Source organism: Mustela nivalis, assembly GCF_964662115.1.
Source record: "Mustela nivalis genome assembly, chromosome: 18".
Lineage (NCBI taxonomy): Eukaryota > Metazoa > Chordata > Mammalia > Carnivora > Mustelidae > Mustela > Mustela nivalis.
The window spans coordinates 1,318,645-1,332,615 of NC_139037.1; the positions used below are offsets into that span (position 1 = coordinate 1,318,645).

The 13,971-nt window shown below is 65.9% G+C and overlaps 2 long non-coding RNA genes across 2 annotated transcripts in view; one reads left to right on the forward strand and one right to left on the reverse strand.

Annotated features, from left to right (window-relative positions):
- Nucleotides 1-2,970: 2,970 nt before the first annotated feature.
- Nucleotides 2,971-4,891, forward strand: LOC309853510. Its single transcript, XR_014305769.1, has 3 exons — nt 2,971-3,256; nt 3,652-3,883; nt 4,838-4,891. It is a non-coding gene; the product is annotated as an uncharacterized lncRNA (long non-coding RNA).
- Nucleotides 4,892-5,793: 902 nt separating this feature from the next.
- The window catches only part of LOC309853512, a 108,323-nt gene continuing 100,145 nt past the window's right edge, over nt 5,794-13,971 (reverse strand). The window contains exon 3 of the long non-coding RNA XR_014305771.1: nt 5,794-5,851. This is a non-coding gene — a long non-coding RNA (uncharacterized lncRNA). The remainder of the gene's footprint in view (nt 5,852-13,971) is intronic.

Genomic DNA, 13,971 nt, shown 5'->3' on the forward strand with positions numbered 1-13,971 from the left:
AGAAGGCCAGAAGGATGTGTTGTTAAGGCCTGAGTGAAAGGCACGGTATTCTGTGGAGAGCACAGCCTGTGCAAAGGTCCTGGGGCAGGAACCTGCTGGTGGCTTTAAGTGACATGCAGGAGGCTCCTGGGGGCTGAGGCGGAGGTCAGTGGGGCTGACTCACTGACTTCTTGGTCACGGTCTCCTTGGTCACGGTCACAGGAGGGATGACACCGGTCTGCATTCTGAGTGAGGTAGAAAGATGCCCTCCCTGGTTTCTGACCCGAGCAGGACGCAGTCAGCATGGGCTTCAAGAGGTCAGGATCCCTGGGGCTGCTCAGGGAGCTACTGGGAGGGTAACACCCTGAACGAGGAGGCCGAGCCCTGGAAGGCCGCTCTGCCATCGGATTTGGGGCCTTGAGCGTGTGTGCGACGGGCTCGAGCACCATCAGGCGACCTGGCATTTCCCGCCCATCCCCGTCCCCTCCTAGAGCTCTCTGGACCTGCAGCCTGCTCAGCAGAACTCCTTCCCGCTCGGTGCGGTGTCAGGTTGCCTGGCCCGAAGCCTGGCTTCCCTCTGGCCGGCTCCTTTGGCCCTCTAACTTGCCAAGCCCTCGCCTGGACAGCCCTCGGATCCCGAGGCCCAGACGCCAGCCCCAGCCTACCTCCCCAGGCTGGGCTGGCCCCTCTTCCCCACGGGAAGCCCCAGTGGGCGGGAGCCAGAGGGCCCGACTCTCTAGGAAGTGCCACGGGTCAGCTCCACCCTGGGGGGCCGGGCGGTCATCAGAGCTGGCATGCCAGGGAAGGCCAGCTGTGGACGCCTTCCTGGGACAGCAGGCCGCCGGGGGAGGGCGGAAGATGGGGTGAAGGGGGGGTTGCGGCCGGCCAGGAGGTGAGGGGCTCATTCCCATCGTGGCTACACTCAGCGCGACGCGCGGATCGCACAAACCTGCCAGCGACGCTGTGACGTGGTCCCTGTGCTCCGCGTGACGAGACTGAGCCCGGGGCACCGCCATCCTGGCCTGCACTCAGCCCCGGCGGGCACGACTGTGTCCCAGGGGAGCCTCCCCGGGCCCTCAGGAGACACTTTTTCTCCGCTTCTGCGGCGGGAACCAAGTGCCGGCAAACGTAGACTTTGGAGACTGTGGGAGCCACGGAGTTTCAGTCTGCTCTTTCCGCATAGTTGCATGAGCTGAGTCAGTCCCGGGGAGCGCGCGGGCTGAACTCCCCAGGGCCGCCCATCACCAAGGAGCTGCAGGACCCCCCGGAACGAGCCACCCGCGGGCTGCAGGACCGCCGCCTCTCCCTGGTTCCGGAACTCCATCTTGTCACCACGCAAGGTGACCCCACGCCCATCAGCAGTCGCTGCTCACCTCTGCCCCCCCGCCCCGGCCCCTGCAGCCGTGCACCTGCCCATTCTGCACATCCGTCCAGTGTCCAGCAAAAGACAGCCTGCTGGCCTCTGCAGACACTGGTCAGCGGCAGCATGTGTCCCCGGCCTCCCCGCGGGGAAACCAGAGCGTCAGTCCCCATCGGCACGCATGTGCCTGCAGGGTCAGGGCCTTCCCAAGGCCTCGTCCTTTGATTTAAGATTTTTTGACAACAATCCACCAGACCCCAGGGAGGAAGCCAAGTACAGCCTGGGGACAGAGAGGCATCCGGGAAAGCCGCCATCTCCGCGGAGCCAGGGGCCCTGGGCCAGCGTTAAGGGGAGCCCAGGACCCACAATGGGGAGGGACGGCCGCGTGGCCTTGGGCTTCCCCGCTTCTGGTGTTCGGTGCTCCCTGGGCCCCACGGGGGCCTGGGAGGGTGCGAGGTCCCGGGAACGAACGACGAGTGCCTGCCGCTCTCTGGTCTGAGTGGCCGGAGTGGGGGGCTCGCCGCATGCTCGCCGCAAGGGTGTGACTGCTGCTGCCCATGGATGACAAGGAAACCGGCCCCAGCAAGGTGAGGACACTTGTCCAAGGTCACACAGCCCTGGTGGTAGTGCCTGGATTTCTGGAGAAAAAATCACACAGGCCGAGAGCAACATGTTTGGGGTCTTGGGCCGTTCCAGAAGCCTGGATTCCAAAGTCCGGCTCACAGGTCTGCCGGATGTGAAGGTGCGGGTGGGCCTGGTTGCTTCTGGAGCTGGGGGGGTGGGGGTGAGCCCTTCCTCTGCCTTCTCCAGCTTGCAGGGGTGCTGTGTCCTTGGCTCGCGGCCCCGTGTCCTCCAAGCCCGGCCTCCATCCTCCTGGGTCCTCGGCCTTGACCCTCCTGCCTCCTGGGGGGGCTCCGCGGCGACACTGTGCCACCCGGTCGCGCCTCTCGGCGTCTTCTCTCTGGTCCCTTCGCCAGGACAGCGCACGCATCCGCAGCCCCCGAGCGGCCGTCCCGCAGGAGGGACGCGGAGGTCCGAGAGGCCCGGGGAGCTGCCCGGCGCATCTGGCAGGCGACTGGGCTGGGGTCTGAGAGGCGGTGGGCTGCCCGGCCAGGGGGCGGCAGGGGGAGGTCTGGGGAGGCGGGCAGGGAGGCGGCCCTCGGGTGGGAGAGCGGGCAGCCGCAGCGGTGCAGCCCGGTTTGGAGGGGCCGTGGCTGGCCGTCTTCTCTTCCAATGTGGAAAGTATTTTCCCTTCGGTAACTAAAGCAGCTCTGTGTTTATACCGGCAGCCCGACGGTGGGGGCCGCGGGAGGGAACCATCTGGAATGCGGGGGTTGCTAGGGAGGGGCGGCTGCGGGGAGGGGCCTGCTGGCTCCTGCGATGGGGGTCCCCCGGGGCGTGGGGAGTCGGGGGTGCGTGGGTGCACGGGCGGCACGTGCTGCTGTGTGGGGGAGCACCCGGCTCCCGGCCGCGGTGCCGCTCCTGCTCCGTGAAACCCGGGCCCCGCCTCTCAGCCTCAGTTTCCCTGTCTGTCCAGGGGCGCACAGCCGGCGGGCTGTGGGTCGGGACGGAGATGCCGGCACGAGGGGGCCAGTGGCTGCTCTGCTCCTTTTTCCAGATGGCTGGAAGCTTCCTCTGCCTCCTGGTCGTGGCTGCGCTGGCCCTCCCGCATCGGGGGCCTTCGGGTCCTTCCAAGTGAAGTGATGGAAACCGGGCTCAGAGCTGACCGTCTGCCCGGGCCCGAAGCTGGGAGGCGGGAGCTGGCAGTCTCCCGCGCCAGCCTCCTCGGGGCTGGCCCTGTCCCCCGCAAAAGGCCCGAGAGTTCATGCTTGCACACGTGCCTTTTCCCCCCTCGGAGGCTGGCATCCGTGTGACCTCTCCCTCAGGTCCAAGGGCTGCTGAAAGGTGCCAGGTCAGGTAGGACAGCTTACAAGGTCCCCCTAGAGCCACCCCAGACCCTGAACCCCAAGCTGTGTCATCGGGAGGCCCCCCTGGATCCCGTTCACCTGGGGGGGGGACCCTGGGTGCCAGAGAGGGCCCCTGGCTGGGGTCAGCACACCGGCTCGCGCCTGCAGCTCAGGGCTGTCCCTCCCCTATTGGACTCAGTCCTTTGGGACAGGAGTTGCCCCTCCGTCACAGTCCCAGGGCCGGGCTGCTGGTCCCTGCCTTCGTGGGCCCCAGCCTGGCCCAGGTGGGAGGCAACAGTGGGTCCCGGTAGGACGGCAGGACGGCAGGACGTGGGGCGCTGCCCCCCACGGATGTGTCCAAGTCCCACCTCCCAGACCTGAGATTGTGCGCGTACCGGGAAACAGGGTCTTTGCCGATGTGATGGCGAAGATGAGGGGCCCCGAACCCGAGGACTGGTGTCCCCCAAGGAGAGGAAGGGGGACAGACACGGAGGAGAGGCTGCGTGAAGACGGGGCGGAGACCGGAGGGGGCCTGGAGCCCCCAGGAGCCAGACGAGGCGGGAGGGGCCCTTCCGTGAAGCCCCCCGGAGGGAGCGAGTCCAGTCTGGATCTCAGACTCTGGCCTCCACGCTGGGAGGTAACGCAGTGTTCCGTTAGCAAAGCCTCAGGACACTCCTACGGGGTGCGGGGGGGGGGGTTGGCCGGCCCTTCGGGGGAGCAGAACTGCTTGTACCTGCTGCCCTTCGGGACCAAATCTGGGTCCACACTCCACCAGGCCCGGCTGCCCCAGCGGCGACCGCGGGGGGCGGGGGGTGGGGCCGCAGGTCGGCTCGGGCCCCGGGGGTCCGCAGGGATGCCCGCTGGTCTCTCTGGGAGGCACGAGGGAGTCCGAGGGGGTCTCCCTGCTGCTCCTTCCAGCCTCCTCAGGGGGACCGGAGCAAGCCCACGGTCCCCCAGCCCAGGGCAGGAGCTGCAGCCTGGGCTTCTGCCTCCTGGACCGGAGGGCGTGAGCGTGGAGACGGGGGGTCGGAAGGGGAAGGATGGGGTGTGTGGAGCCCCAGCGGCGAGACGCGGTGGGCGAAAGGGCCCTCCCTTCTTCTTGGAAGCGCAGACCTGTCCCTGCCTCAGGGTTTTGTCCTGGCTGTGAGGCGACCCTGCGGAGGGCCCGGGTTGGGTCAGGCTGGAGAGGTCCTGGCAGGCTGGCGTGGGGTCCCAGAGCGCCCTGCCAGGGCTGGAAGCCTGTGACCTGGGGCCCAGCAGACTGGGCAGTGGACTCCTCTCCCTGCCCGGTGCCTCGGGTGGGAGCCAGGGTGGGGACATCAGCCGGAGAAGTGCGCCTGGGATGGAGCCAGGAACCCCTGTCCCCAGAGACGTGCGCTGGGCAGCAGTGAGCGAAGCGGAGAAATGGAATAAAATCCCTTTTTAATGCTCTCGGCTGCTAAGTTCGGCACTTGAGCCAGATGTCCGAGAGGACTGCTCACACTGTGGCTCTGCCACAACCCGGCTTTCGTGCACCCCAGCAACCCAGAAGCCCTAGAAGCGCCCTAGAAGCCCTGGGAAGGGGGGGTGCCATCTTTCTCCGTTCTTCTAGGGCGGCCTGGCTAAGTCTTGGGGGGACACTGGACTAGGAGGCACAGCAAGACCATGTGGTTAGGGAAGAAGAGGTCAGGTGAGCAGAGGTGAAGTCAGGAGGGCGGTGACACGCCTGCGGTGGTGGGCGGCAGGGTGGGTGGCTCGCAGTGAGAACCAGAAAGCTCTCTCGCAGAGTCCACTTCCTTGCAGGCCCCAGGAGCGTCACCAGCACGCGAGGAGCACGAGCCAGCGTTCCAGGGAGCCTCTTGGAAGATGACCCTTGAGTGCGTCACAATCCCAAGGTTCTTCACGAATTTGCACCAAACAGGCTGCTCAGGGGTCCCCATAGGGGCCGAGGGAGGTGACAGCAGCCCGTGGTGACCGAGCTTGAGCTATGAAATGTTGGCCTGGAGGGGTCCTGGGACCGCTGTGCCTGCAGCCCTACATTACAAGGGGGTCCTGGGGCCAACAAGGGAGTCACGTGCCCCTGCCACCGAGACACACGCTCCAGGGAGCCCGACTCGGGGCTCCTCACCCCCCGCAGCGTTCGCCGGGCCGGAAGGTCAGATGCCTCAGCAGAGCGCACGCCTTCCTCCCAGGCTCTGGGGCAGGACTGGCTGCCGTCCTGGGCCAGTAACCCGTGGGTGGGCGGGATGACGCACGAGTTCCGAGCCCAGCCGCGTGTCCGTTCGCCCCTGGGCGCTCCTGGCCTCGGCCAGGGCAGCAGCGAGCCCGCGCAGCCCACGGACGGGAAGGACGCGGCAGGACCGGAAGTGACCACAGCCCGGAGCCACGTTCGGCCAAGCACAGTCCGGGTCCGACGCGGCAGAGCAGACCCCGGGATGAGTGAGCGACAGAGAGCGGTCGTTGCTGTCTGTCGCTGAGACTTCCGTGCCGCCGGTGACACCGCCGGAGCGGACGGACACAGGCCGAAAGCCGGCCCAGGCAGACGGCGCAAGGAGAGAGGGCGGCGAACGTCCACGGTGCGCTTCCTGCCCGCCGGGCTCTTCTGAGGACGATCTGGTTTTACCTGCTTAGAATTAAATTAATTTATTAAAAAACACCAGTTTGCCCACTTCTTTATCTTGCGCGGCTCTTCCCGGTTCGAGGCGGGGCACTTAGCTCCGGTTGGGAAGTGAGCTGCCCCCTGTCACACAGCCACGCACGGCAGAGCTGGGACCTGAGCCCACGTCTGTGTCCCCATAGTGCCCCGTCCGGCCGTCCCACACGGCAGCCGCTAGCTACCTGGGACTGCTCAGATGTAACTGATGAAATCAGGGAAGGCTCCAGATTCCACGCTTCGCTCACAACAGGCCCCTTCAAGTGTGCGAAGGCCGCCTGTGGCCCGTGGCCGTGTACGAGACCGTGCACGCTTGTAGCAGTCCCGGCGCCCCAGGGAGTTCCGGGTGTGGGTGTGGACTTGGGCCAGCCATCTGGCCGCCTGGGAGGACCCGTGGGCCAGTGCAGCCGCGGCTACTGTGTGCTCCGTGGCCTCGGCTACTGTGTGCTCCGTGGCCTCGGCCACCGTGAGCTCCCTGGCCTCCACATCAGCTTGCAGCCCACCGCAGGCTTGTCACGGCAGGACAGGTGACGCGGAAGATGGGTGGTCTTCTCAGGCTCTTCCAGAACCTTGCTGGGGACCCTGGGCCAACTGGCCCCGGTTCTCATAAACACGGCGGACCCTCAGGGGCGTTGCCCGTGCTTCACTGTGACTTGCCCCAGCAGTGAGGCCCTGTGCCCGCCACCCACACGCACACTTATTCAGCCCCGGGTCATGGGCAGCCTGGGCGCCGAGAGCAATGACTTCACCAGCGAGAGAACGAGGTTCACACAGGTCCCTTGTCCAGTAGAAATGCTGCTCTCCGGTCTCGGGGGTCAGCATCTCCCCAGTTCATGAAGCCTGTTTTGGGAGCCAGGGAAGCGAGGCCCTTGCTGGGAGCAGCTGGTCTCCTGCATCAGGCCTGAGCCCACCCAGCCTGGGGCCCAGCACAGTGTGTCCCGGGCCGCTGTGCCGTCCCCACATGGCTGTGCCCTGCCCCGGACAGTGGAGACGCGTGACAGCTGCCTGCTGGGCTCGTCGGAGGACAGGGCTCAGGCCCCAGCCTCGCCTGCCCCACGGCCTCTCCAGGTGCAGTGGGACGGTTCCTGCCAGGGTCGCCGGCCAGAGCCTGTGTGTCCCCATGACGGTACACGTGGGGAGGTGGGTGAGGCTGGCCGCGCCTGGCACCTTCTTCCCGTGCAGAGGGCTGTGCAGGGAGGGGTCCTGTTTGGGAACCCTCCTGGCCCGCCTCCTGTGACCTCCTACATGTTCACATGTCCACCCTGAGCCGACCCAACCCCACTCCTGCCCTCCCAGCAGCCCCTTGCCCCGGCACCGCCCTGTCCTTGGTCCCCGAGCTCGGCTCGCGGCTCCCTGCTGGCGCTCACTCAGCGCCCCTCCATCCCCGCCCGCCCCGCCTGCCCCCGCGAGCCGACCCTCCGGCAGCCTTCTGCACGGGTGCCGTGGCGCTCCAACCCCAGCATGGGGCAGCGTCCAACTCCGCGTCCACCCCAGATGCGCTGCCCGCGGGCCTCCCGCCATTTTGACCCCAACCCTCCGCTCTGTCTATGCTGTGTCCATGGAAAGGGGCAAGAACCTGCTGGGTTATGGGGCAGGGCGCGCGGCTCCGTCCGAGCCCTGAGTGAGGCTCGCTTGGAGGGAGGAAGCTGGGGAGGCCCAGGGTCAATCCTGCCCTGGGCCGCCCCTTCCAAGTCTGCCAGGAAAAGTAGGACCCCCATGAGCACGCTCCCTCCTGAGCTCTGGGTCGTCCTCTCGTCCTCCTGTGAGGAAGCAGGAAGCATAGAGGAAGGAAACATGCTTTCCTGCCCGACGTGGTTCCTCATGTGCAGTCCCCAGGGCCCTGCTGCCGGAGGGCCCAGGCCAGCAGGCGGGGCCAGGACAGTGAGAGGCTGCCCACGCCTCCCCAGGCCCCCAGACGAGGGTCCCTGGACCTACCCCCAGACCCTGGGCAGGGCAGGCCCTTCGTGAGGCGCCAGCAGCCCCTGACCCAGAACCTGGAATCCCGGCCCTGGCTCTGTTGTGACCTTTCGTGTGACCCAGGTGAGTCCCTGTCCCTCCTTAGGCCTCAGGAGCCCTGAGGTGGTGGTCAGAGGATGCCTAGAATGTTCTGCAGATAGGCCCCAGAAGTGGCGACCCACAGGGGTAGGTGGGAGTCTCCAGGCCATCTAGAACCAAGAAGGAGCCATGAATCAGGGTCCTATGTGCCATTTCTTGTCCACTTGCTCCCTCCTCCTGGAAGCCTTCCTGGGCTGCTCCCTGGCCGCTGGGGGCTGTCTGCACACTCCCACTGCTGCACTCATATATCATTTCTGTCATGGAAACTCTGTGCCCCGTGCCCGGCACAGGGCTCACCTCTGGATGTCAGCGGAGTGATCGAGCTACCTGCACAGGCTACAGGGCCAGACGGTGCACCCATGGGCTGAGCCAGGCCCCTTCCCTTGGGCCTGCAGACGCTGCATGGGGCTGGGGTGGTGCTCAGGCTTTCAGGGAGGGGAAGTCCTGGGTCACTTGTCCCCACCGTGGTTGAGCTAGAGGCAGGAAAGGGCTCCTTTAACCGTCTCGGACTTCTCTCCAGCCACCCGGCCCTGGGTCAGCGGTGGGGTCCCTGGACGGCATGGACGGCAGCGAACAAGGAGAGCCGTCACCGTCTGTCGGGCAGGGGAGGAGGGCCGAGGGCTGCTCTGCCAGCCCGAGCAGGCAGTGGGCGCTCCATGAGCTGGCGGGCAGTCGCGGACAGGGCAGAGCCTGAAGCCGGCGCTCCGGACAGCCTGGGAGCGAGGAATGGTTTTTGCATTTTTAAAGGATTGTTAAAAAAGAAGAGAGAGAGACAGAGACAGAGACAGAGGCCATATGTGGCCTGCAAAGCCTAAAAGATTTATCACTCTTTGGCCTTTTATAGGAAGTTTGCAACCTCTAGGTTGGAGGAAGGGATTGTGTGGTCAGGCCAGGGGGGAGTGGGCCTGGGGTGGAGGCCAGCAGCCCTGCAGCTGTGCTCCCTGGCCTGGACACCAGCCCCTCCCCCACCCAGGCCCTGCCCCTCTGGAGGGTCTGGTCTCCTGTAAGAGAACACGCTCCGGGGAGGGGTCAGCACGGGCCGGGAGGGTACAGAGGAAGCACCTTCTGGAAGCCGACCTCCTGCTGGGGCTGAGACCGCTCCGGGTGGCTCTCAGCTGAACAGCCAGTCGGCTGTGGATGGCTAGACACTGTTGGCCGTGGCCGTGGTTCCCTGGGAGCGAGTGTGGAACCTCGCAGGTTTCTGGCCTGTTCCCCCCACCTGAAACCTGGAACACGCCTTTAGTTCCAGCCCCCGTGTCTCCTGGAGCGCCGGCCCTAGGACCCCCCGTGAAGCCTCTGGATGTGTTACAGTCACTTCTTCCTGGCTGACGCGTGCCGGGAGTCTGACCACGAAGCCCCCCGTGCTGCAGGCCCAGGGGGGACGGGTCAGCCCCAGCCCAGCTGCCGCCCGTCCTGCACGCGAAGCCGTCTCGGACGCTCCATACCGGCCCGTCGGCCCCTGACCGCCACGGCACAAGCTTCGTCACCACCACCCAGGAGCCCCCAGTCCCTCCAGCCGTGGCGCTGTGTTACCCAGTAGTGAGCCCAAGCTGAGCTCGCCCACTGGCCACCCCCCTTCCTGTGTGCGGAGGCAGGGACCGTGCCACGTGGGATGAACCCGTCCTGGCACTGACCTGAAGCTACACTGCATGCGATAGTTAATGCCACGGCTCTTCCAGAAATGGCTCTAGGTGCCAATTTCCAGCAGGTGGAACCTTGCTGGCTGCACCACGGAGGGGCCCGACAACACCCCTATAGCCCGGCCATCGGCTCTCCTTCCGGGTCTGCCTAGGGACCCATGGCCGCGTCTGCCCTGACAGCAGCCCCCACGGGTAGGTGACAGTCCTTGGTCCTTGGGAGCAGTGGCTGGGCGCTGGCCAGGGAGGCAGGAGGGGCTGCGGGGAGGGGCTGCAGGCTGAGCAGACAGGCCTGGGAGAGCACTTTGTAAAGTGACCGGCCGACGCCAGGCATCATCGTTAGCAGAGGCGGCAGGGCTCAAGCTGATGACTTTGCCAGGACGATGCTGAGCGAAGCCACAGACGACCGGGGAGGCCCCGAGGGCGGCGAGGCTGCAGGCCAGCCGGCTCCTGCAGGCGGCACCCCCCCAGGAGGTAAAGCGCCATGTGGCCCAGGTAAAGCTGGGAGGTGCAGACCAGGGCACTCCCGGGCTGGGGGGCCCAAGTCCTAGGTTCCCGGGAGCTCAGGCTGTGGCCTCTGGGCAGGTTCTGCTCCCTGGGACACCCTTGGCAACCCCCTGCCCCCAACGATGCACGTCAGCCCAGAACCCGTGAGTGTGGTTCTCTTGAACGGAGTTAAGACCAGGTCACACGGAGGAGGGTGGGCCCGAGCCCACAACGGGGTCCTCACAAGAGGGCACACACAGAGGAGAGGCCGTGGGAGCCAGGCACAGAGACTGGCTGCATGCCAAGGCCCTCCAAGGACTACACATCCTGCGGGCTCCGGGCCCGGCGGCCTCCACGTGCTCGGCCGCCTTTCCGGGCCTAGCGCTTCTCGGGGCTGGCGTGTCCCCAGGTCACTCTGCACCTCGAACCCTTCCCGGACTGGACGTGGCCGTTCTCACCACACCCCACCCCACCCTGGTCAAGCGAGCTGACCGCCCTGCAAGGTCCTGAGGCTGCCAGGAAACGCTATGAACTCCCAGCAGCTCAAAGCAGGGGACGCTTATCTGCTTGCTGTCCTGCGGGCCACAGTCTGAGCTCCAGGCATCACTGGGCCACGCTCCCTCCAGGGACCCCAGGGGAGGGTCCCTCCTGCCCCTCCTCGCTGCTGGGATGCCAGGCGTCCCTGGGCCATGTCACTCTACCTCTGCCTCCCTTGTGTCTGTGTCTCAGGGTCCCCTCTGCTGCTTCTCAGACACCGGTGCTGGAGTTGGGGCCCACCTCGATTCAGATCTGCGGGGACCCTCATCCCAACCCAAGGCCCAGGCTGAGCGTCCATGCGGACAGGCCTTCATGGGCTCCACGCCCTTCCTGCAGGTCAGAGTCACCTGGGGGGGTGCGTCTCCGCCATCACCCCCCAGACCTGATCTGGGCCTGGAGCAGGGGGTCCGCAGTAAGGTGTGTGGAGCTGAGCGGACATGGTCACGGCTCCCAGCGGGTCTCACGTGAGTGACACTCTCACACCCATGGGCCCGACGGCGCCGCAGCCTCCTCCGGCGTCAGGCCTCCTCCGGGCGGCTCGGCCTCTGACCCCTCCTTCTCGCAGCGTGTCCCTGAAGGTGCCAGCAGGATGGGGCTCAGGGCTCCCCGCGGCTCGGCAGAGCTGCGCTTGGTGTAAACCGTCAGGAGCGAGGGGAGCAGATGTCCGGGTATTTGCCCGGGACCCGCCTGGAGAAGCGGACCACGGACGCAGAATCGTGAGAATCCCAACCCCGTGGGAGTGGCTGCGGCTTCTTCACCAGAGCAAACCCGCCGGCGTCTGGGCGGGGATGGGCTCTTCAGGCAGCTGATGACGTCTCAGAGACCCTCTAGACGGGGGCGGCAGGCACGGTGGCTGGGTGTGCACACGAGGGCAAGGGAAGCACCGAGGGCCATTCAGGGGCCAGCTCCACTGCACGGTGCCCGGCAGGGATGTCTCTGCCTCCCAGGAAGCGGGGACGACGCTGTGACCCCGCTGTTCAGATGTCTCGCCTGCCCCCCCTTCCCACGTTCACTGCGGCTGCCTCTAAGCTCACGCTGACCGCCGGGGCCACTCACCCTCCTGCTAGGCACCTGCAAGCCCCGCCCCCACTGGCAGCGGGGCCGGGAGCCTCCTGGGCCTGCAGCATTGGAACAGAAGCTCCTCCCAGAAGGCAGTGCCGCCGAGAGGGTCCTGCACAGTTTTCTTGGCGCGTCTCCATCCCTGCGTCCCTCAGACTGGAAGTGTCTCAAGTTCCTAACTGTCGCCCCGAGTCACCTGGGGACCCCTCTCCCGTGACCAGCAAACTGAGAGCCCTCTCCGAGCTGGCTGTGCCCTCTGGTCCCCAGGACTGGGCAACGGGGGCCCTCCAGGAGGACAGTGGACACGAGGACGCCCCTTTTGCCATGAAGGCCAGAGCGTGGCCAGGGCGAGCTGCAGGCCCAGCCGGCTCCTCCCACCGAGGCTCATGGCCAAGTTGCAAGGGGCGGCCGCAGAAGGGGTGGCGGGAGCTCGGCCGGGTGGGCCTCACGCGCTGGGAGCGTACCCCGTGGGAGGGACTGCGGGCTGGGAGGCAGGAGCCCCGGGGCTCAGAGGCCCAGACTGCAGGGACAACCTGAGCCCTCAGTCCGCTCACCGTGGAGTGGGCTCACAGTATGCACAGCGATGGTCCGCACACAGCCGTGGAAGGATTTCGAAGCTGGGGAGTGATGGAGCTGCGCACTGGGTACCGGAGCGGGTCCCGCAGTCCCTTCCCGCAGCCCGCCCCTTCCCGGTGCACACGCCGTGGGCTGCAGCAGGGGCGCCCCTGGTGGCTGCCCATGGTTGGTGCACGGAGGGGTCTGTCCTGCTAAACACTGCCCCTGCCCCCGGCCCCCGGGGCGGCCTGGCTTCAGAGCCACAGCAGGACCCAGTGCCAGCCCCAGGCAAGACTTGTGAGGACTGCAAGGCAGGCCCCACCACGGAGGGGCCCGTGCAGCCACGAGAGCCCCCGGGGCTGGGCGGAGGGTGAGCCAGAAGCTGTGTCAGGGGTTCCCACGGGTGTTCCTGGGCCCCAGGCGCTCCGGCCAGCCCCCCACACGGACGGCGTCACCCTCTTGCATGAGCCGCAGCATTCTTGGACACCACACTGAAACCTGAGCCTGTCATGCCTCCTGGGACGGCGCATGTGGAACGTTGTTCCCTCTGACTCATCCTCCATCCTTCATCTGTCGGAAAGCACAGTTCTGTTTGTTCCTGAAATACCCTTTCAGTGGCTTTGCTGATGACAACCAAACACCAAGGAAGGGATGGATGGCAAGAGCCCCGTCCCCTGTGGCTGCTCCCGAGGCCAGGAGGACAGTCGTTAGCCGAAAGGGACTCTGGAGCTCCGAAGGCCTACGCTAGGGGAGGGCCATGAGCAAGGGGCCAGAGCTAGAGCCAGCTTCAGGACCCAAAGTGCTGCCACACTGGACCTCTGTCTTCCTGTGAACAAAGAGGGGACTGTCCCCAAACCCTGGGACCTGAAGTTCCAGGACTCATGTGAGTCTCCACAGAGGGGAATGTGAATGATGATGGTGGTGATGGTGAGAATAATGGTGATGATGGTTGTGGTGATGGTGATGGTGATGGTGTTGACTGTGGTGATGGTGATGATGGTGATGATGGTGGTGATGGTGATGATGGTGATGGTGGTGATGATGGTGGTGATGGTGGTGATGGTGATGGTGGTGATGATGGTGGTGATGATGGTGATGATGGTGATGGTGGTGATGATGGTGATGGTGGTGATGATGGTGATGATGGTGATGGTGGTGATGATGGTGGTGATGATGGTGGTGATGATGGTGATGATGATGGTGATGGTGGTGATGGTGATGGTGGTGATGATGGTTTTGGCTGATGTACTGGCCTGGCCTCAGGGGGGTCCTGGGAGGAGGACCCTCATCCCCCAGCCCACATGCAGCCTCTCTCTGGACACAGAACCTGAGGCTGCTACCCCCGCAATCATGGTACCATCTGGTCCTCCATACTTTTCCCAGGAAAACTCAAAGTGCCCCGGTTGGCTGCTGGTGTGGTTTCGCAGGAGGCTCTTGAGGCCTCACTGGAAGCCTCCCACGTCCCTGGGGACCACAATGGGAAGGTGCCCTGGTACCCCCGCCGGCCAGTGGGCACAGCTCTGGTCCGGCCTCAGCCAGGCTGCCAGCTCAGTGTTCCCGCCCGACAGCTGTCGCTTGGACACTTCTCCGCTGCCTGCCTGCATGGGGCAGGGGGACATCCCAGAGATGTCACTCCCTTTGTGTCCCTAGGGGCTGGCCTCCTGTTGCCCTTGCACACGTGTCTCTGCATCCCGGCAGCCACGGGGCCGGCGGCGAGGCCGTGTGCTGCACCCAGCCCGTCTCCCGGCTCCCGGCACGTCGCTG